This window comes from Calypte anna, chromosome 13, assembly GCF_003957555.1.
Source record: "Calypte anna isolate BGI_N300 chromosome 13, bCalAnn1_v1.p, whole genome shotgun sequence".
Taxonomy (NCBI): domain Eukaryota; kingdom Metazoa; phylum Chordata; class Aves; order Apodiformes; family Trochilidae; genus Calypte; species Calypte anna.
The window spans coordinates 3,675,148-3,697,792 of NC_044259.1; positions in this window are offsets into that span (position 1 = coordinate 3,675,148).

The window sequence follows — 22,645 nt, forward strand, 5'->3', positions numbered from 1 at the left end:
AGTTCAAACCAAGTTTAAAGCCCTCTTGATCAGCCCCCACCAACTTACAGGCTTTTGTTCTTTTGCCCCTGCTAGACAGCTGAAGCCCATCAGAATTGAGCAGACCACGTACCATGCAATTTGCCCCATGGTCAAAAACTCCAAAATTCTGCCAGTGGCACCAGTCCTTTAGGCACCTATTGATAAGATGGCTTTTCCTAGTCCTCTCTTTGCATCTGAACATACATGCCAGATCAAAAGTGACAGAGAACACACACATTCTCTATAGCATTTACTTATACAATAATGCACACAAAGCAATATTTAACTATCACTGTATAGGATATCAACTTATCTTTAATTATCACTACAGAATGGTTGCAAAATCTAATACTGTTGGCAATCAGCATTCATTATACAATAGCATGATTGCATCTGTTCATATTACTAGATAAGCAGGGAAAATAAAACAGTGTCTGATTTATCCTCTGAAACTGTCTGAGCAACATTATTTGTATCTAACTCTCTCAATATCTCTTGGTGACTTTGATCTGATTAAAGTCCAAAGATACATAACCACAGATTCAAATTTTCTAGTGCCTCAGGAATTAAATACTGTTATATTTCAGCAGAGTCAATAGCTGGAACCATACTCCAGCTGATGTGATTATAGGCACGGTATAAACTTATGATAGAGAGCTGTTTAAATCTCTGAGGCCGCAGGTGCAGGATTAGAGTAAACCCCATTGAAACGTACAGAATTCAGCCTAAATACATGAGTACAAAATTAATTAGGCAGTTAATCACATAATAAAAATATGATGGATAATCTAATGGAAACTACCAGCTCAAAGTCAGTAACAAACTTGCTTATTTTATTGGATGCTTATTTTGATTTCCTCTATTTACAGGGTTTTGTGCTTAATGAAAGATAAGCGAAAAAACCAACTTTTTTTATTTTATTTTTTTTCAAAATGAGAGCTCAGTTACAGTATTTATCTCTGCTGGAAACTATAATACGTAAGCAATGTAGAATTTGTAGATAGACATATCTGCAAGTAATTCTCTAAGATACACGGTTGAAAAGGACATCAAAGCTTGGTGAAATAATGAGATAGGCTCCAGCTGTTGGATTCCAACAGCTTTTGATTTGTGCTCTAGTAGAAGCTCCAGGTTTTGATTCTCTGTTGATTATTTCCATGGTACTGGAGATGATTTGTGCATTATTTAAGAAACAGGCAGTAGATAACAAACAAGGGTGAGTTTCCAAACTGCATCTGAAAGAACATTTTGCTTCCTGATACAAATTGTTGTTTCCTATTTCTATGCTGTCTGTAGCCTTCTGCCCTGGTTTAAAAAGATCTTTAAACATATATATATATATATGTAAAAGAATTTATGAAAATAATAGGCAAGGTTATCAGAAAATGGTGTGAGCAACAACTGTGAGGCTGTACATGCTCAGACACTTTTGCCACCTTCTGTGGGGAGAGGCTATTGAGGAAATTTCTTTGTCAGAGTCTTTGCAGGGCATGTCTGACCAGGAGTCTGATACTGTCAAGGAATTATAACTAGCAAAAGGGAAGCATCCTGAAGGAACTTTCCAGACTTTATGGAGGATGTGAGTTTAGAGTCAGAGGAGAGAATTCAGAAAAGTCTGAGTCTGAACTGCAACCCTCCTGATTTATCTTTAAAATGACAGAACAAAAATTATAAAGCAAGCATGGTCTCTCAGTTTTCCCCTGGAGTAAGGTATACATCTCTTTTCTACTTCAAATTCTAGAGGTAGTTAAGTATAATTTAGTGATGAATTATATATAGGCTATTGCTTGTTGACAAAATGTCCAAAGTTCAATCAAGCATAAAGAAAAACATTTCTGGAAAAATATATCATGACTTTTTTTTAAAGCTTGCTGTCATTTCCTGGTGCAGATCAGAATGATAATTTGATATAAAAAGGTAAAATTGCTTGGATGTTTCTGTACATTTTAGCCAAACTGCAGTTTCAAAAATTATAAAAAAAAAAAAAAATCCATGTTTTCAATGTACTCTGGTGTTTCTGTTGAATTGGATTTATTATTAGAAGAAATTTTCCCATGGGATTTCAACTTCTGTCTTTACATACAGAATGAAATAACAGCAGGGAAACTTTGAATCTAAAGATGTCACTTAGCAGTAGGGTGTGGGTGTTTAACATGCCAACCTCCTGCATTGCTTCCTAACCAGTCCCTTGTCATCTTGGTATAAAATCTAGAAGCAGACCAAGGATGAAGTCGAATCACAACTGAATTCTTGCGTTTTGAAATATCTTCAGTTGCAGGGATTGTAGGTGTTCAACATCAGGGTAGTTTGTACACCTATCTGGAGTCTGAATCTGGTCAGTCAAATGATTTAATGCAGTATCCCACATCTTCTGTGTGTGTGCCAACTGCTAACAAGGCTGTATTACTGTCAGAGTAATCTCTGGCTGTGTATTAAAAAATACGATTGCTAAAATATTTTGTGTGGAGGTCTGACTGAAGTCTGTACTAAAAAAGTAATTATTAAATTCATCTTCCAAGAAGAGTTGCATGAAGGAAACATGAATTTCTTCTTGGTTTAGACTGAAAACGCTGCACTCTGTTCATACCTTGACAGTTAATGACAGAGAATTATATCTTGAAAATAAAAGATGCATGGAGTTTAGAGATGAAGCAGGTGTTTTCAAGACTAGTAGATTAAAGTCAGGAACATACATCTGTTACAGTTGTCTGCTTTGAGAGATCTTTGAACAGTGTGTTGTAAATATGTTAATCATATTAAAGAGAAAATGAATTCTACACCTTGCAATCCTGATGTTCTTTACTTTATATCCCATGCATGATAGTTATTTATTATTACATTTTATTCTAAATGTCTGACTTGAGTATCCTAGAAAGAAGCCTCTTTGATATTAGGGCTTGTCTGTCTTCAGTTTTATTTATATTTCTTTTAATCTTGGTAATATTACTCTTTCCCTCTGAAATGTAAATTGTGGTGAGGCTGAGAAGTTGATGAAGGCTCATCTTAAGCAATTTATTCTTGGTCTTAGAAAGTAATATTCTCATTTAAATTTAATCTACCTGATATGACCTACTGCTCAGTAAGGCTATAAAAAAGTTTTGTAACCAAAGACAGGTGAGTAAACTTTAATTTGCATATGTGAAAGTTTTATGAAACTGATTTCTACATATTTAACAGAACATTGCTATGGTAGTGTGTGCTACTGGAGGGACAAGAAATAGGACTCGTATGTTAGATTTTACATAACTTTTCTCTTTGGGGTTTGTTCTGTGACACTGATATGTCTCTCTTGCTCTGGCTTTTTTCCTTTTTCCTATGATGCAAACACAGTGCTTCCTGGCTGCTCCTGTCAGGTCCAGCAGCACAGGGCAAATGGTTGTTTAGTTTAGGTCATAGCCAATACTTCATCTGGAGCATAAGTGTGTGGGGCCGTTGATTCAGTCAGGTTAATAGTGTGGATAAGAGAAATATTGTTCCATACAGTTGCCTCATGTTGTTAAGCATTCAAGTTTGAAAATGAAGATTCTTCCAAAGAGGGTACCAGCAGTTCTTTTAGGAAAAACAGGCCCACTGAGAAGCATATCATATTTATCCTACTGTATTATCATGACCCAAATTGGGCAACCCTGGAAGGTTCAGAGGGGATGCCCTTGCTTTCTGAAGTTCTGTGTTGGTATCTTGAAGCTCCTGAAGCCCACCATCACACCTTCTCCTGTTACAGAATCAGAATCTTCTGAGTTGGAAGGGATCCATCAGCATCATCAAGTCCAACTCCTATCCCGTATAGGGCATCCCAAGAATCACACCACATGCCTGAAAGCACTGAAACCTTAAAGCTTTTTTGCAGTCATGAATAAGTGTGTTTGAGACATAAGTCAGTTGAGCATCTGGAGTGGACCTCAGACCCCTCTGCTCCTCCATGGTTATCCCTGGTTTTGTCACCGTGTGCAGGCATTCCCCTCCGTCCTTATTTCCAGAGGTGTCAGGCAGTCCTTCCGAGTGCAATCCAGGTTTTATTCCAGGGCCTACAGTGTTGTTTTGACAGCACTTCATCCAGTAAATCCTGAGGGCAATCCCTCACAGTCATTATTTAATCATTTCAGAACCATAACTGAGAGTGCCAAAAGCCATTGACAGCATTCAGACCATCAGTACAGTCTTCATGCCAACAAGATGTTAGAAAAAGCTGTAGCTAAAAAATATGCCTGCACATCCCAGCATTTAAGAAATAGAATTTCACTTTTAAATTTTTTTTAGGGTTAAAACTGATTATCACTGCATTTGTAATTCCATTTCACTTGAAAACAAAGGATTGGATTTATCTCTAAGATGCACTATGATAGCCGACATTTGAAACAGCAATAGCCTTTAAAACAGTGGTGTCTGAAGCTTGTTTGGGTAGTAACAATTGTCAGAATGAATTTCTAAACATTATTTTGTAAGTACAGAAGATTAAGGTTCAAATAATGAATATGCTATTGGAATATGCCTCTTGGAGCCTGACATGGGTATCCATTTTTTATTTTCTAAACTATTCTTTCATTTGATTCTTACAGATATCTGGTTCATCCTTTCCACACACTGCATTTAAAATATAAATGTGGTATCTATGAAAACAGTAAACAAGTAAGGGACATGCTCTCTCAGAATACAGCAAATGAGTAATTGCTATGTACCCAAACATCACTGTTGTGGAAGAATGTCTTTTAAAGACCAAGGTATTTATTGGGAGAAAACAAATCAAATGACTGTGCTAGTTAAGTAGGAAAACAATAAACTACTTCTTTATTTTAAAAACATGGAGTGAATCAGATATATAATTGATCTGTAATAATTCAAAGCAACAAATCTGTGAATAGCTGTGTTCTCAGAATGGTTAACTAGTCAGTAATGTTGGCTACAATGCTCCCATTTAAAAATGACCTTTTAAAGATGCTTTATAAAATTAAATTCTAATGAGTGGTAATAAGTGGTGATACATCCATAGGAGGAGAGGCAATACTAGCCTGAAGCTTTTGCCATATGCCATCAGCTTCAGTACCATGCTGTGTATCCTCTGTCATTATTTTCAAGCATAGGAAGCATGATGATAGTACAGTCCTTTAAAGACATGGAAACACTTTCAGTAACTCAGTCCAAGCTATCTTCTTGGCTGAGTAATGGTGTTCCTGTTGCTTTCAGGATTATTCTGAAGACTGTTTTGTAAATATTTTTTTTTAAAACAGGACAGTATGCCATTTTAACCTTTGTATCTTTTCATAATAATTAATTGAACAAGAATTGTGTAGTTGAACTATTCCAGATGAAGAGTGTCTGAACATAGGTGTGTACTGCTGAGAAACAACTGTGCTGTATTTTCCCAAAAGATGGATGATAAACTTAAAACCTAGTGACTGTTCAAGGATTGGGGGGGGGGAATGAAAAAAAAAAAAAGGAACATGATGGTCATGAGGAGAGCAGAAGGGGAAAGAATTGCCAACTTATATCATTAAGCTGCTAAGTGCTACTAGAATATCAGCCTTCCTATTATCAGCAATGGTTGGAATTAATCCAGGAATTCAGAATGGGTCTGTAAATGGTTCTTACAACTGTAGCCTTTGGCATAGATTTATATTCTCAGTCCCTTGGGCACTGCATTTCATTGCCCTATTTGCTAAATGAGAACAATTTATCCTAAATCAACGATAATCGGAGTAAACACGAGTATTAATTTATTGTTTCCAGACTAGGACAGAACAGTAAAGTGAAGCTCTCTTCTTTTATCAGTGCTTTTCCTACCCCTTTTGCCCTGAGGATCCTATTAGCAGAAAGCTGAGCAACTCTGTTTCATCAGAAATAAATTATGCCTCACTTTTTTAATGTGAGTACTGAAGGGTTGTAAAGATTAGAAATACATTTGAACCCACTATCAATTGATGTTATTTTCCTTGATGTTCTGAGCTTCTTTAGGGGAATGAAACAACATGTTCTTTTGAAAGCTGAGAGAAGAGTTGCTTGAAAAGAACAGCAGTACAGATTTTGGTTGATGTATGTAATTCAGACTCTGTACAGAAATATATATTTAAAGAAATGCATAGGCATTTTGAAAGAACTGTCAGGATTTCTGGCTTGTATGAGGCAGAATGTTTGCAGGGCAAATAGGTGGCAGAAGTAGCCACCCTTATTTTTTAAATTATTATAAAATGGTAATTCCCCAGAAACAGTAAGCTAATTCTCACTTCAAAAAGGAGCAGCATGAAAAAACACCTTTAATTAATAAACACTGCTGGCTCTACTTTGGTAACAAGCTGCTATAAATTAAACTCTTTATTGCCTCTGAACAAGATACTTTATACAAATTCATTTTACTCTTTATGTGCTATTCTTTTGGTTATGTTTTTTACATTTTCATAGGGAATAAAATGAGCTTCACAAGCCTCCTTGTTACTGAAAGCAATTCCTGTCAGCTCTCCATTTCTTAGGGAACACTGAGGTAAAAATGCAACTGGAAACTTTCCATGGAGCCCTCATGGAAATTAGAAGAGTTAGCTAGATCTCAGTACAATTGAAATCCAAGCTAAACCAAGCTGTGTATAAAGCTTTTGTTAATGAAATTATACTTTAAATTTTGTAATGAACATTTTATGATGAAAGAAAAGAGAGGGGAAAAAAAAAAGAATTTGAGTTCTAGAATAAATATATAAGGAAAGTGTATATTTGTGTGTATATATTTGACATTTTGGCACAAACTGTGAAAAAAGTATTTTGGACTTTTCTATAAAGCTATGTAGATTTATATATATATATTTTTTTTTTTTTTTTCAAAGTGGTGTCTATTCTGAGTTGTTTTTATTTAATCTTCATGTGAACTACTTCTGACTGTAACCATCAGAGACTTCAAGTTAGGCAGGAGCTGCATCTTTTACATTTGTGAAGAAAGTATCAGAGGGGCATAACTCGCATAAAAGGGTTTTGAATATGTGCAGTCACGATTCTTTCATTTTTTAATTCTCTGAACTCTTATTTCCAGTATTTGGAAATCTGTAAATGCAAAGCTGTGGACTGTTGTAATTTGTGTGGCATACCTGCAGTGAGAGCACAGGGAAAAGACATTGGTGAATCTGCACTTGAGAACTGAAGAGACTCAATAAAGAAGACTGGAGAAACAGTTATTTTCTTACACAGACATGTTCAAATATATTGTGATGATTTTGGTTATGGAAAAACGGGTAACAAGTTCTAGACAAGGACACAATGCTTTTTTTTTTTTTTTTTTTTTTTTTTCTTTCCTGTCTTTAAATGCCTGTGAAATGTGCTGATCTGGGGATATAGATATCAATTTAAACTTGATTTTGACACCCAAAATAAGCATTCTTGCTTCCTTCTTTTTCAGACTTACTGAATGAGCGAATAGTTGCCAGTCTAGAAGACAGCATAGAAGGCTGGTAAGTAGTAAGACACTAATTTTCTTTTCATCTTTACTGCAGAATGTATATCTTAGAGGAAAATAATTCTTAGTTGTTGCACTTACATGATTTGATGATCTTAACTGCTCAGCAAGAAATTATTTTTTCTTCTCTTATTATTGTGCCATTGTGATGCACTCAGTGCTGCTACAGACCTACATTTGTGGTGTGTTTTGTGATTTTGTTTTATTTAGTGGTTTTTTAATTTCTTTTTATTTTGTTTTTTGTCTGGAGGTTGGTTTTAGATGCACAATGCATGATGAATATATCAGCCTCTGCAGGAAAGGGGTCCTTACAGTTGGTAACAGGTTGTTGCCACATTGGTTTCTAATGGGTTCAACAAATGTAAAGATGGAGAGCTATTTATTTCTTCCCAAACTATGGGTGAAACATAACTGAAGAAGAGACAATAATTTAAGGACACTTGTAATCTTAAATTTATTGGCTGAGATTATGAATGTTGTACAACCACAGATCACATCCTTGCCTGTCAAGGGTTCTAATATTTTCTTGTTTGCAGATGTTACTCATTAGGAGTATTTTCTAGTAAAAGGACTTGACAGTGGAGAATATTTTGGAACAGCTTAGAGTTATAACAGATTTTACTTCAAATCTCTACTTCCAAGTAGGCAGAGAAGTTTAAAAATGAGTTCTCTGGTCACCCAGAAGTAACGTTATGACCCTTAATGTTACCAGGTGAAATGGGTGCACCCTAGCGTGGGATAGGTTGCTATTTGTACAAAATACTACGTGCTGATAATAAGAAAATGAATGTGGCACTGCACAGTGATAATTAGGACACAAACTTCTGCAACATGAGTAAATGAAAAGCCATTGAGGTCAGAACATTGTGATGTTTCTTTCTCATGATTGCCTTTGGAAAACAGTGTATTTGAAACTCCAGGAAAGTAGGACTGTTGTTTCTTTCATTTATTAATCCATGCCTAAACTTTGAAGTTTGTATTTTTATTCTGGTTTTTTTCTTTTTTTTGTTTTTTTCCTCATTATTCTAATGGTTTTAAAATGTAATACTGGTATTGCTGTTGGTAGCTGTTGAAAGCATGAGTTATATCTGAAAACTAATTAAAAGGAAAAGCAACACAATCGTGTATGGGATTGACTATATGAATATGTTGGCAGAGTTATCCGAAGGTGCCATTTCAAGAGCATCCTAGACCATTCTGAACCTTTGCTGCAGCCAGAATGGAAGCTTTAATTTCCTCACTTCTGACATTGTATTCCTTCTCCCTACTTGTATTGGCAGGAGCAAGCGTGCAGTAGCCCAGTCAGAGCAAGATAAAAGCACCACTAAAAAACTACAAACTGCTGCCCCAAGACAGCTCTCATGTTCTGTGAGAACAATTTTTTTTCCCTTAGGGACAGAGCTGAGTTTGGTGCTGCTGTGCAGTTCTGCAGTCAGTACGGCCAGTGCAAGGCTGGGAGGAGGCAGAGAAATACAGAGCATGAGATGAAGAGCAACTTTGGGTGGTCATACAGCAGCTGGAGCCTTCTGTGGAGCTGCCTCTGAAAATGTTCTGGCAGAGAACATCTCCATGAGTTAGAATAACCTTAGAAATATGGTATAAATGTTAGTTCATAAGCATCAGCATCCCATAGGGTACGATTTTAGTATTACATTTAATCAAAGCACAGCAGCTGATGTAACTGGTGTAAACTGTGATCTGTCTTTGAGTGGCACTGATGAAATTCTGATATCACTAGGTGCAATTTCTCCCAATCACCTTATAACTTAAGTTAGAATCACAAATGTGGCTTGAGGTTTCTAGTAATCCTTACACTTACTGTTTTGCAAGCAGATTAAAAAGGGTCCAGTTCAGATACTTTATTAACATTTTGACTTTTACATGAACTTTGGACATTTGTGTGATACTTATGCTTATACACATATGTAAAAATAAGGTAATCTAATATTGTCAGTGTGATGCTAATACACGTTTCTTCAGAACAAGTGCAGGAGCAGCCCAAAACTACAAAACCTGCATATTCTAAAATAAATAAGCAAGGTGACGATAACAAACTGCACAGGCAGTATTTATATCTTGTTGCCTAGCAGGCAATCCAGAAAATGTGCATAACCTTGTATATTATTCAAGGTAATCACAATAAAGATAGCAAGTAAATTTCCAAGTTATCTTTAAGATTATTAGGGCTGTTGAAAATTCAAGTTCTGACATTATTGATAAGGAAAAAGTATGGTTAAATATGAGCCTAGATGGTTTTGGGTATTCTTATTCAAGATAGTTTTTCATTAAGTAACTCTTCTGTTGCCTTGTGAATCAAAGAAATATATATTATAGAATATTTACTATTACCTGATTCCATGAAACATACAAATCTGAAAAAGAAACATTCTAGGAATTATAAAAGAAACACTTAGGGAGTTATCTGTCTTAAAAATGCTTGTCATTTAAAGGAGCAGTTAAAGACTTAACCCAGAATTAAAGGAAGGAGAAAGAAGAAATACATTAATTTAAGAAAAACCTAAAATCTTGGTGAACACACATCACTTACTGTAGTCCTTTTACAGTGTAATCTATGAAGAAAATAGATTTATTACTAATGTACAATTTATAAATTTTACTAATGTCTTCAGAACCATCAAACTCAGGAGGGTGTGTAATCTGAAGAATTTTTAAATGCAAGGTGAAAAGTTTTTTAAAGCTGAAGCATTTTAAGTATAAAGCAATCAAGTTTCAATAAAAGCAGGTGGTAAAATTTTAAGGAAAAGATGAAGATTTCAGCCTAAAGAATGGATTGGACTAACCTAAATAAAGTGTAAAATAAATTCTTTCTAGATCACAGGTAATAGACGTGGTTTTTAATGTAGGTAGAAAATTTCACTTTGTAATGTTATGCCTAACAGTAATAAATGCATAGAAAGTAGTCCTTTTAAAGAGCTGTGCCTGGTTTTGCTTATAACAGAGGGCAATATAGGAGCAGTGATTAACATCTTTCACTGCAATTATATATTAAAAAAAGAGATATATTTAAAAATTAGCATAACTTGGTCTGGAAATCCCATACTGTACCGGAATAGTTTATCCATTCAATTTCAAAGATGAGGATTTCCATTATTTACAGTAGAATTACAGGACTTGAAATATCAAACAAAAATGTTACACTGTCCATTTGCTGAAAAAGTTTGCCCAAAATGAGAAACTGATTTATGATTTTAAGTTCAAGACGAAGTGTGGTGTGTATTTGCATAGGGTGCATTAATTTGGGTTTCTGTCAAGTTAGTTTGGAGGTGCCCCTCTTCTTCAGCTGAAGCTGAGCAGCTGTCACAAGGCAAGTGGAAGTGTAGGTGAAAGGGAAGTAAGGATGTTCCAAACAGAACCAAGAAAATGCTAAATTGGTAAAAAGAGGACACAAGCATGAAAACATTTCAGGAGTGGTTTTCAGTCCTTGCTGTTGGAAATAATTTTGGGGGAAATGTAAGTTGAGCTCTAATGAATTTTCACTGTTGCAAAGGCATGATTTTAGCCCCAGGGCAGGGACTGCTACTTGCTTTCTGAAGTGATATAACCAAGATTACATAATGAAACAAATAAAGTGGAAAAGGCTGTATTAGTGCAGAGGTGTAATTGACTACAGGACATGACAGTCATGTGCAAAATTGTAGTTGGCTGTATTGGAACCACATAATAAACCAAGAGTGATGGGCAGCTGTGGTTTGAGCTTGTTTTGTAGGGCAAGTACTGCACTCTGATTTCATAGCTAGGGATGCTGAAAATAATATTTCCAATGCTCTTGAATATTTAGGATGCAAAATCCCAACATTGTGTGCTGTCAATATGCAGCAGTCTTGATTTCCTGAATATCTCTAAATTTTTGTTTCATTTCTAAAATTCAAACTTTAACCAACCAGCTGCTTAATTTTATGAATGTAGAATCTTCTGTTTGTGTATGAAATTTCCAGTTTTAAGTACAAAGTGAGAAACATAAACTGACTTCTGATGCTATTCCCTTTGTATTTCATCATGGATAAAATTTTTATTTCTGTAGCAGTAGAAGTTACTGTTCAATATCAAAGCTGTGATTGTATTAGGAGCTCTATATATGCAGAATGGAAGTTTTCTAATCAGAATAATTACTCTGTAGACAGACCACAGATTTTACTGTTACTGTGTTTAATACTGTGAAACTTCTTGGAATTTCCTGGTTTTTGAAGACATGTATTATGAAGCAGTTTTACTTTTCTGGATTCTCAGTCTTTAAGGAGTAAGCAAGCTTATAAACTTCATATTTAGAGGCTTTAAATACAAAGGAATATTTATATTGCTAAGATAACTGAAGCAATTTGCTATTCTTTTATGATTAAAAGGTCTACAATACCTATTTACACACAAACTACTAATTGCTAGAACTTGATTTTCTGTGATGAAACTAGAGTGCAGAATGGAGGATGGGAAGAAAAATAGGTTTTAAGAAAAAAGATGGTTTCCTAGCCAACTGCACCATGAATGATAAGGGCACAATAGTGCATCATGACAGAGTAAGAGGAAAGTAGAGTAATTCGGTGTAATCATATGTTTAGGGAAACATAATAAGTAAAATGGCCAATTCAGGTAATATGGTTTGGTCTCCTGTGCTTGTCAGGGTCCTGTAACTAATTAAGTGTCATTTTGCTATCTAATAATAATCATAATGCATCTTCTCCTTTGTGTTTTCTGTCTTAGCTCTTTTAAGCAACACACTTATCAGGTCAAAAGCTAATGCATATTGTGTGTGTGAACAGTAACCTATTCCATGAGTGTATTTATTTTGGCTGTTTCAATGGCTCCAGCACCAATCATTGCTGGTGACTTGTGGCATTTAGAGCAGAACCACTACATAACAGCCATAGGATTTGGTGTATCTATAACCTAAGTATGTCTTCTACAGATCTTCAATCTGTCTGAGACAAGCAGTGTGTTTTCCTTGTCAATAGTTTAGCTGAAACTGTGCTATAATTTGAAAGCCATATTTGCATTCATGTTATTTTGCTGTGAGCTAAGAACTTGGTACAGAAAGGTGGGGAAGGGAGGGAGCTGCCGTCAGTAACACTGAGTATCATTGTTGAGAACTTCTCTTGCTAGTCCAGCCTCTCAATAGAAAATCACTGTTTACATTAGATATAGCAGTGAAAATGGAATATCTTCAAAAACTCTCTTTAAAAATGTGGATTGAATACTGAAAACTCAATCTGTCAGCTAAACAAGCACGTGTAGCAAATTCCTTCAAAATCACAGAATCTTTAGGTTGGAAGAGACCTCCAAGATCACCCAGTCAAACCTTTGACCAGCTCCATAAGCCAACTACTAAACCATGTCCTTAAGGACCAGGTCCAAATGCCTTTTAAATGCCTTCAGGGATGAATATAAATGTAAATGTTACTCTTGAGTTTGGAGTATGAGCACAAGAACCAGATTCTCCAGTTAAGGAACGGGTTTCTACCAAAAAAACCCCAACAAAACTTATTCTCTCAAAAGCTTCTTGAGAGCAGTTCTGAAAATTTTCTCTGGAAAGAAATATTATGAACAACCAAGTAATTTTTAATTTTTTTTTTCTCTAGACCAGCAAAAACGAAAGGAATTTTAGTCAAATAGTACTGAAAGTTTTGCACTTTCTTCTCTTTCTGTTAATGCACACTCGGACTGCTCAGGAGTACACAAATGTGTTTCATTTGTACTTTCATTGAATTTATTTTCACTTTTTTGCCAATTCAATATGGATATCTGAGAATTTTTTTAACATCAGCTTTATTTTAATTTTCAACTCTCCTTTTCTTTCCAACTGTGCTCAGTTATTTTATATTAAAAGTTTGTAAGTTTTCACTTTCTCTACTAGGAAAAGTAGGCTAGTAATAGTGATACTTGCTTTTCTTTTTTTCTCAGTACTGCTTCCCAAAGAGATGTAAAAGTAAATGCAGAATGCAGAACAGGGAAAGTTAGGATTTCACTACTATACCATGACAAATGCTTGGCAGGGTTTAGGTGCCAAGGGGGCACAGATTAAACAGATTAAATGTTTCTGAGAAGAAAATAAGATCATGTCTATTTTTTCTAGAAGAGAACATTTTGTAATAAGACTTGTTTGTCTCAATGGTACCAGTGTATGAGAAGTGGCTGGATTCACATTTTGATTGTTCTAGAGTGAAAACTCAGTTCTTAAAATTTAATTTATACTTTGCATTTAAATCAAGTCCTTTATGATTCTGCAGTGTAACCCTCAAAGTACTATAGGCCACACCTAGTCGTTCCTACTGGATTGTATTAATCTTTGCACTGTTAATTTCTTTTTATCTTTATAATGTTAATTTGCCTGTCACTCTAATTATATTGAATAAATTCAGCAATAAATGCTAAGAATTAAACCAGGATTTTACTTCTCCCAATATATTAGTCTATACAGAGATTAATTACTGACACTAAAAAATGATTTCTCTGAGTTCCCAAGTTCAAGAAGAAGAAATAGGTTTTTAGATTAAGAGGGAAATACATAAAATACAAGACCTGTTGTGATATCCCTCGCCATTTATGTGAGGTCTTCCACAGTTTAATCAGAAAAATCCTACTAAACATCCTGTGTATGCTAAGAATCACCTTCTCTGGAAAAACAGTGGAAGCAATAACTGCGAAAACTTCTTTCTCCTACTTCTGATGCCTGTTCCTGTTATCTCTTGACCTTTCCTCTGTTATTTGTCTCCATTTAATTTCTCTGGCATTTTTGTAGTAAGGAACCAGCGGGGATTTTTATTTCCATTTGAAATTTGCAGAAACCAGCAGAGGAAGGTAGAGCAATGCCATCTTTGTGAAGCTCTGTGCAGCATTAACAGCAGCATCTCCATAGCAGTCTCCTGCTTGCCCTTTACAAGCCTTAGAGCAATGAACAAAGCTCACATCCATCTTCTGTAAGTGCTCCTTGTTGAAGCAGAATGTATTGTAGAATTTGTACAGCTTCACTGGAGTGCAGCACTTAAAATTAAAAGTGTAAGATTTTATAGTAGATTGCTACTGTAAGTCCCTGTCTCTTGCCTGTGAGCAATTCACAAATTTTTTGTACAGGTTTGTCACTCTGCAGAGCATTATCTGTGAAATGCTGATACATATTGAACTGTCATTTGATATCTTTTACTCAAAAATGATTGCCAGTAGCACTAATAGTTCACTATAAAAACTAAAAACTAAGATAATGTTTAGAGACTGGTGACTTAACAGACATTTACATGCAGCTGTGTACTGAATGCTTCCAGTAGAGAGTAAACTTCAAGCAAACACTTGTACACTAAATTTCAGGCATTTTAGTTATTGCTTTTGGCAATTTCATAGTCTTGATAGCAATGGAGAAGGCATGGACTTTCAAACATACAAGTTAGCAGACTGGATCATTGGGGAATGGCAAGGGAGCTTGCCCTGCCTGCATCACTGTTGGGTGGGTGTCTCTGTGGCCATTTCACAGTCCCAGAAGTTATTATTCATATTTATTTAATGCCACCCTATGACTATGTATGTGTGTATGTCTCCCTCCTTTCTTACTCCAGTCAGCTTGGTCCAACACTCACATCATGTATTCTCTCCTCTAGGCTGTCTTACATTCTTTCTGATTGCAGTTTTTTATGTCTTCCATAGTATGTTGCTGTTCTCTACCATCCATAATACACTGTAACCATAGATACCATGCACAATTCAAAAATGAATTTTCCAGGCTCCCCTTTTTCTCTTGTAAATATTTTGATGAAAAGAGTGATTATATAGCAGATCAAGGCTCCATCAAAATATTAGTTAAAAACATTGATTAAGAGAATCAAAAGCACATGCTTGGCAGCGTGTTACCAAGAGTACAGGATGAAGGAGACTCATAACTGCTGCATGGCAGCACGAAGACCTGCTGATTGGTACTTCATTTTTGTACTAGGGATCTCTCAAGGCCTGATGTGAAGTTAATTGCAATGAAAGTAGGACTTGCCATGGATTTGAATTGTCCTTGGAACAAAGAACTTCTGCAGTTTTCATATATAGCTTCAAAATTGTGATTTATGTAATTTCTTAAGTGCTCAGGATAAATATAAATGTATAGGACTAATATTCTCTATTCCAGACTTAGGCAGCACTTGCATCAACTTCTGAGGGTATTCAGCTGTGGTAGATGAACTGGGTTTTTGTGGGGTGGGGGAAGGAAAATCCAGTGCCTGTTAGGATAATATTTTTGATTTGCCATTGTTCTTAACCTCAATAGGGAATTCTTTCATAAGGATTCATTGAAAGCAGAACTTCTGTCTCTGTATATGGCTATTAAAATCATTGCACATTTTTAAGAGTAAACAAACTTAGGAAAAAAGCATTGCATTATGCAGCACCCTTTTTTCAAGGGCGTATACTACGCACCAGATGGAAAACAAACTGTGTTTACAGCATTACAACAATCGCCACTGACACTACTAGATCTACAATATGTTATAGCAGCAGCTCCATTAACCTTGCTAGTTCTGTTAGAGTTGTCTGGTAGTTTGCCCAATCTGTGTTTGTTGTCAGCAAACGGATCAAATTAGGGGATTATCATTCTGTTTACTGACCTTTTCCTTCCTGCTCAGTTTAGGCCATAGTTCATTCAAAATGGTTCCACTATTGCTCTGTAAAATACCACAAATAGATATCTCTGATCTGTGTGCTACATATGCAAATTTTGCTGTCTTACCTCAGCACAGCTGATAGCAAATGTGCTGTCAAAACCCAAATTGTTACCTATGTGGCCCATGATGTGACCTGCCTGAGCTGTTGACCTTCACCAACATTAGGACACATTCTGCCTCCCACAGAATGCTTACCCACAGGGCCTGTCACTACTCAAATGAGAGAAGTCTTCACCGCTCTTTTTATTTAATGTTTGTTTGAAGTTTTGTGGAGCAGGTGGGCTTGTTTCTGCTTTGTAAATGAGTTGAGCTAGAAGAGTGGTTCTGTTTCCCTTCCCTCATGCCTTTGTTGGGATAGAAAGAGAATAAGAGAAATATATCCCAAATCTGATTATTTTAGAATTTGAGGCAGAAGAAAATAGGAATGTGGAAACATGTAAAAGTTTTACTTTGTAAGAAGGGTACTTTGTTAGAAGTAGAGGACTATGTACTCAGCATCTATTTAAGTAGCAAGATAAGGATGAGACCCTGTATAGCAAAGTTAGTTGAGTAGAGATAGAAGGAAGCTGGTAGGAAAAACAACTTGGAAGTTGCCACGTAGCAGCTGGACTTTACCCAAGAGAAGGAAGGTGAAAAGGACACAGTGAGGAAGACATCTTACTTCATCAGAGGAAGACTATTTACTTCATCCTGACGACCACCCGAGGGAGGCACGCAAGCACAGAAGGGGCCAGCGTCGTAACTCACTGATGAAGCAATCTACATATACATATGTATTAGGAAATGTTGTAACCTGTTGAATATACAGTGAGATTGAGAAATTTTCAGGGATAAATTGCGATTGTGCTGTGACGGACGGGGAGCCAGATTTGGGTGCGTACCCCTGGTTCCTGGGGCCTCAAATAAAGCACCACATATAACCTCTCCCGAGTGGTTATGTGTTTGTCTCCACGCTAACACCTTGACTGTGTGCTTCCCTGGTTTTAGCAAGGGACAACATTTGGAATGTAGCTCATGACAGTAGGAGTGATGTTTCCCTTACTGGGCATATGGAAATGTGGCTGGAAAAGGCCCCTCCACCTCTTATTTTGCAGTTGGCATGGAGTGTTAGACTGGCACACAGATCACCAGGGTGAATCATATGAATCTTAACTTCCTGTTGTACCTCTTTGCACTCTTTCTGTCATGTATCTGCGTACACAAGTGAGCAAAATGTTCCTTTATCCTTAGTGGGGCTTAGTCCATGAGTGCCCTGCTACCAGTGTAATAATGTACCAAGAAAGTCAGAACAGCTTTTGCAGCTGTATATGAGGTAAAATTCAAGGTCAGTACTAAATTCATTAAAATCTTACATTTCTGGGATTTTCCTGGCATAGAACTGTTAAAAAATGCAGTATGTAGAGAGAAGACCTGTCCCTCCAGTGCTGTACTGTATTAATCATTACACTGGGTATTTCTGATGAAGAAAGGTGGAGACTTTCCCAAGTAAAGGTGACTGCCTGATCTGGTTTTGAGAATTACAGAAGACAAAGACCTAGCAGTTTTATTTTCTAGTCTGTCCGAAGGAAAATATTTCAAAGTAACATGTTAAAGTTGATCTATGTCATTAGTCACAGACACTGAAAAAAAAAATAAATTGTTGTGCATATAATCCTTTCTCGACATCCTCTGTGCAACAGAATGCATATTGTAATATGTGGTAAAATGGGACACCAACAAATCTTCAATATTTGTTCAATGGAAATTTAAGGGTCCTTTTAATGCTTCTAGCACTGGTAGTTGCTTTGAGTTTTAAAGAGCAGCCTGATGGCTTTACCTTTGGTTAAGAAACCCTGTGTAGGATAAATCCAAAGAGAATCAAAACCTTTAACTAAAATTCTGAAATCATCACCTTTACAGTACATCTTGGAGTGAGATTTTTTTTGTCTTGGATGAAGATCAAGGCAGGCGGGGAAATTCAGGGCAGTTCAATACTAATGCTTTACAGGATGAAGGGTTTTCCTTGCAAATGGGAAAATTGTTGGCTTCATGGAATATATGTATCTGGGCTTTTTATTCTATTAGATTTAAAGCCAAAGCGTAGATTTTATAAGCTGTCAATATTTGGTATTTTGAATTTAAATTCTGGTGCATATTTGTAAAAATTAAAGGAAATGAAAATAATCTATATCCTCTTCATTTTGTCTCACTGAAACCCCTTATAATCTTGAATAAATCCCTAATGACTCTTTATAAATCATAGATGGAAGTTATTCTAAAAGATAAAGTCTATTGGGTTGTTTAGTTTCTCTTTAATAGTGCTGTTTTACAGATGAAATTCTATAGAACTTTCTGCAAGGCTGAAGTATAGAGCCTTGCACAGAGGATCTAACTTGTCACTACTGGTTCTAGGCACTTCCTGAAGAGAACTAATATTAATATAAATGGGTAAGGCTCTGGGTTGTTTCTTCATATTGTTTTGATTTTTAAAAGTTCAATCTTAAAAATCTGTGGAAATAAGAATTTAGTCTTACTAAAATACAGCTAGAGGTACAACTGTACTTGCATGACATGGGTAATGATGGCTATAGCTTTTCATAACATCTCTTTAGTAAGCTTCAGAATGACCTTGTCAAAGTTAAAAGCTTATAACATTCATAAATTGTTTTTATGGCATTATGATTCTGCATAACAGTGCTAAAAACAAAAACAGCATATAATTATACTGTCAATCAAGCTGCCAGAAAAAGCATTTTCCACCAGTTTTGCACCTACTAAGCTGTAAATAATTTATAAAATTAGAAGTCATGACTAAGTGAAGCCGTTTTGGGGCTAGTTAAGCACTTGTCATACCTCTGTGGTCTGGGTGACCCCACATGTGAGCTCTGGTTGCTTGCTGCTGTCCTGTCAGTGTGAAAATGGTCATTTGTTCTTGGGTTGCTGTGCATGCACCTTATAAAAATATCAAGCTGTCTATAGAGGTACGAGCAGGTGTACAGTGTATGTTGTAATGATGTTTTATTCATCTGAATTTGCAGTCCATGTAGTCTCATCCAACAAACAGCAGAAGTATTTTCTTTGTAACCTCCAATTAATGTAAATGTCAGATCCTTGAGTGCATTATCACACCTAGTAAGTACATTGGCTCCTTTTGCTGGCAGAAGTGTTTCTTGAAGCCTTGACTTTCCCATAATTGGGATCTAGTCTTTTTCAAATTGTGGCAATTGTTTGATTTTAAATTTTAAACAAGGTTTTTTCGTTGTCCACTCTCTGTTTTGTTACTACATATAACTCGTAAAACTGGAACTGAGGTGCTAATCTCAGAATGAAGATATCCAGAAGACAGAAAACTGCTTTATAGGTTAAAAAAAAGCTGTTCCAACAGGATAGAGACAATAAAAAAACTATCAGATGTTGGTCTTTCAATAGCTGCCCTATAGCTTCTTTTGTGCTTATTTGTGACTAATTTGATATAAATTCTACATTTAGGACATGATTAAATTTCAAGTTATATTGATATCTTTTTTTAATTAAAAAAAAAAATAAAAATTGATCTGTTCTGAGTTGAAAGTTAGTTATTCCCGAGTTCTCTGTTGGTTCTAAAAATCCCAGTGACTTTCTCACATTTCTTGGCACTCAGGAGTATGTGTAAATAATTGGTAATAAAGGGGAAAAATTGCAGTGTGTAATGGGAATTACGTATCTTCCCATTTCTTCCAGGTAGTATAAAGAATGTATTTCATTAGAGCTTTTAGGGTGCTCTCATATCCATAATTGGTTATCCATCATAACCAATCAAGTTGCTATTAATTATAACTAGCTTTTATCAGTGGGTTCAATGAATAGTTGTGACTATATCACAGCTGACACATTTCTTCATGCTCAATAATAGAAGTTCAGGGAATTCCTGGCTCAGCATTCACCCTGTATAATTCATTGTAATTATGGACTCTTTTCAATGATACATTTACAACTAATCAATGAACAGGGTCAGTGACTTTGGATCATTTATAGTGCAGAGAAATATAGATAAGAGAAAAATAACCTAATTAGAAATCATCTAACATATTATTGGTGTTCAGGTTGTACTTTACAATCTGATAAAAAAATCCAAACAGTAAACAGGAATAGGAAAAATCAAAGATACTTTAAAATTATTTTTCTTTCTATAAAATCCTAAGAAAAAAAAGCAAGGGGTTTCCAACTCCAATATATTGGTAATTGATGAAGAACATTTTTCTTTGTGGTTGCTTTCAATGTCTAGTTCTCAGGGGATAATAATATTTGAGCCTTCAGCCAGCTAATCCTATCCTCAGCTTTCTGCATTAGAAATAATGCTTAGATTTATGTGAATACTTCCACAGTCCTTGCTCTCTTTGTAACAGCCTGTACCACAGCAAAAATATTTTTGAAGTATGTTTTATTCTGTACTTTTTCTGAAGATATTTTAGAGTAGCTATACCTTAGTATGCTTAGGGAGATAAACTAATCAAGACATTGTATCTGGTGCTAAAGGGCAACTGAAGTGTGCATGAATGGAGACAGATAAGCTCCTGCAGCTTGGAATCTTAAAGCCCATGTTTTGGGCTTCTTTTTTTTATTTTTTTTCTTTTAATATTAGAAAACTATTTCTTGCCTGGCCTTGAAAATGCTGTGTTAATGAGATCACATGCAGCAGGAAGCTCAAGTCTAGTTTGAAAAGCAAAATAAGACAGTATCGTGTGCTCAGATTTGGTTTACTGCATTTTTTACACTAATGGTTGGTTGACTTTTTAGAGAAAGGGACCTCAGCAACAACTGCCTTAGGGATGTGATGTTTCCCAGCAGCCACTCCAGCAAATGAGAGAAGGTAGGAATAATATGACCTTAAAAATAATGTAAATGGTAAGTGAAATCTTCCTTTCTAGATATTATAATAACAACAGTAATACAGACACTTTGTGTGCTTCTCCAGGAGTTGCCAGACCAGGTTTACAGATGGGCAGTCATCAGCCTCACAGGGTTTGAGTTTATTTTCCTGAAATAGAATTCCCTTTTTCAGTTTGTGCCACTTAGGCAGCACTCAGGTCCATGTAGTTATACATAGGTAATACTGATAGGTGTGTACTACTTCACTGCTTGTGAAAAATCTGTAACCATCTTCTGGTGATAAATCTGGAGCTCCTGTAAAGTAAGGTTGGCAACATTTAACACCAGTGAATTACAGGAGGTTCACTTGCACTCACATCTGAAAAAAAAAATAAATCACACATTAGCAGAGCCAACCATGTTTAGGTGGTCTTGCTGCACTGGTAGTGAAGTTCTCTGGTTTTTGGTGAATTGGGAAGACTAAAAATGAAGAGTTAATTGAACAACAACAAAATACAGATCAAGACAATCCCACAACACATTTTTTTATAATTGTTTCTTCACTTAGGAGAGCATTACTTCTCTCACAGATGGTCAGAGTGCATTTGGGGAAATCAGCCAGACATGGCTTTTTTCCTGGTCTCTCTGCTTAATAACTGCAGCATTCAGCCCCAGAAGTATTATTTAATTTTGCTCCAGATACCATTTTAATCAACAGTACTGGGCTTCACAGTTGGAAGACTCCTCTTAAGGAGTCTTTTTTTAGTGTTTTGGACTTAGAAACAAACTCTGTCAAACTAACATTTGCTTACTTTCAAATAACTTCAAAAGAGATTCCTGAAGTATGACTTGCAGAAAGGTTTCATGGAGCATGTAAATGTCATATTTGCTAGGAACTTATCTTCAAGCTATTAAATCAGTGGTGTAAAGGAATAAAGCTTTACTCTGACTTCATGCATAGGAAGATCTGGTGAATGGTCACGTAGAAGCTGGCTGATCTGACTGTTAGGCTGAGTTCCCTCTCTGAGGCTAAAATCCAGAACTTAAGTCTCCTTATTGTAGTACCTTGTGCTCATGTTATTTCCATATCAAGTGGCTTTGGTGTAAACTGGAACACACAGGAATGGGGAGGTGCTCAAGCACTGATCACAGAGAGCTGAGAACTCCATTCATGTCTATGTGGTTGCAGTGGGCAAAGGGAATTTGTCCCTGCCTGAGGGTTCCTGTTCCTCTCTGCCTGCAGGTGGATCAATGAGCTTCCATCAGACACATCCCAATGGCTGGGAGTGGGGGACAGAGGAGCAGGCAGGACAAGGCAGACATCCATTTGTCCACTAAGTTGTGAGACAGACAGATTGAAGGATCTTGAAATCTAACCTAAGCTTTTCACTTTCTCTTCGACATTTGTCAATGCATAGAGCTTCCCTGAATGTTCCCTGAAGTACCATTTTCAGAACAGCATGGAACTGCAACTAAATGGCACTGGGTGTCCATGGCTTATTCAGTAGAAGCTGAGTTTTTGCAAGGTGTGTGGAAAATCATCCTGACCTTACTCTTGCAAAGAGCTTCGATGAGATTTCAGAAGATGTGTGGTTTGGGTTTTTTACCCCATCATTCTTCAGTGCCTTGAGGGCAGAGTTTCTTCAGAAAGGTGCTTGCTCTTTTTCCAATCATTACTTTGGTGAAGATTATTCTCTCTCTCACTGTTTCTAGGTGATTT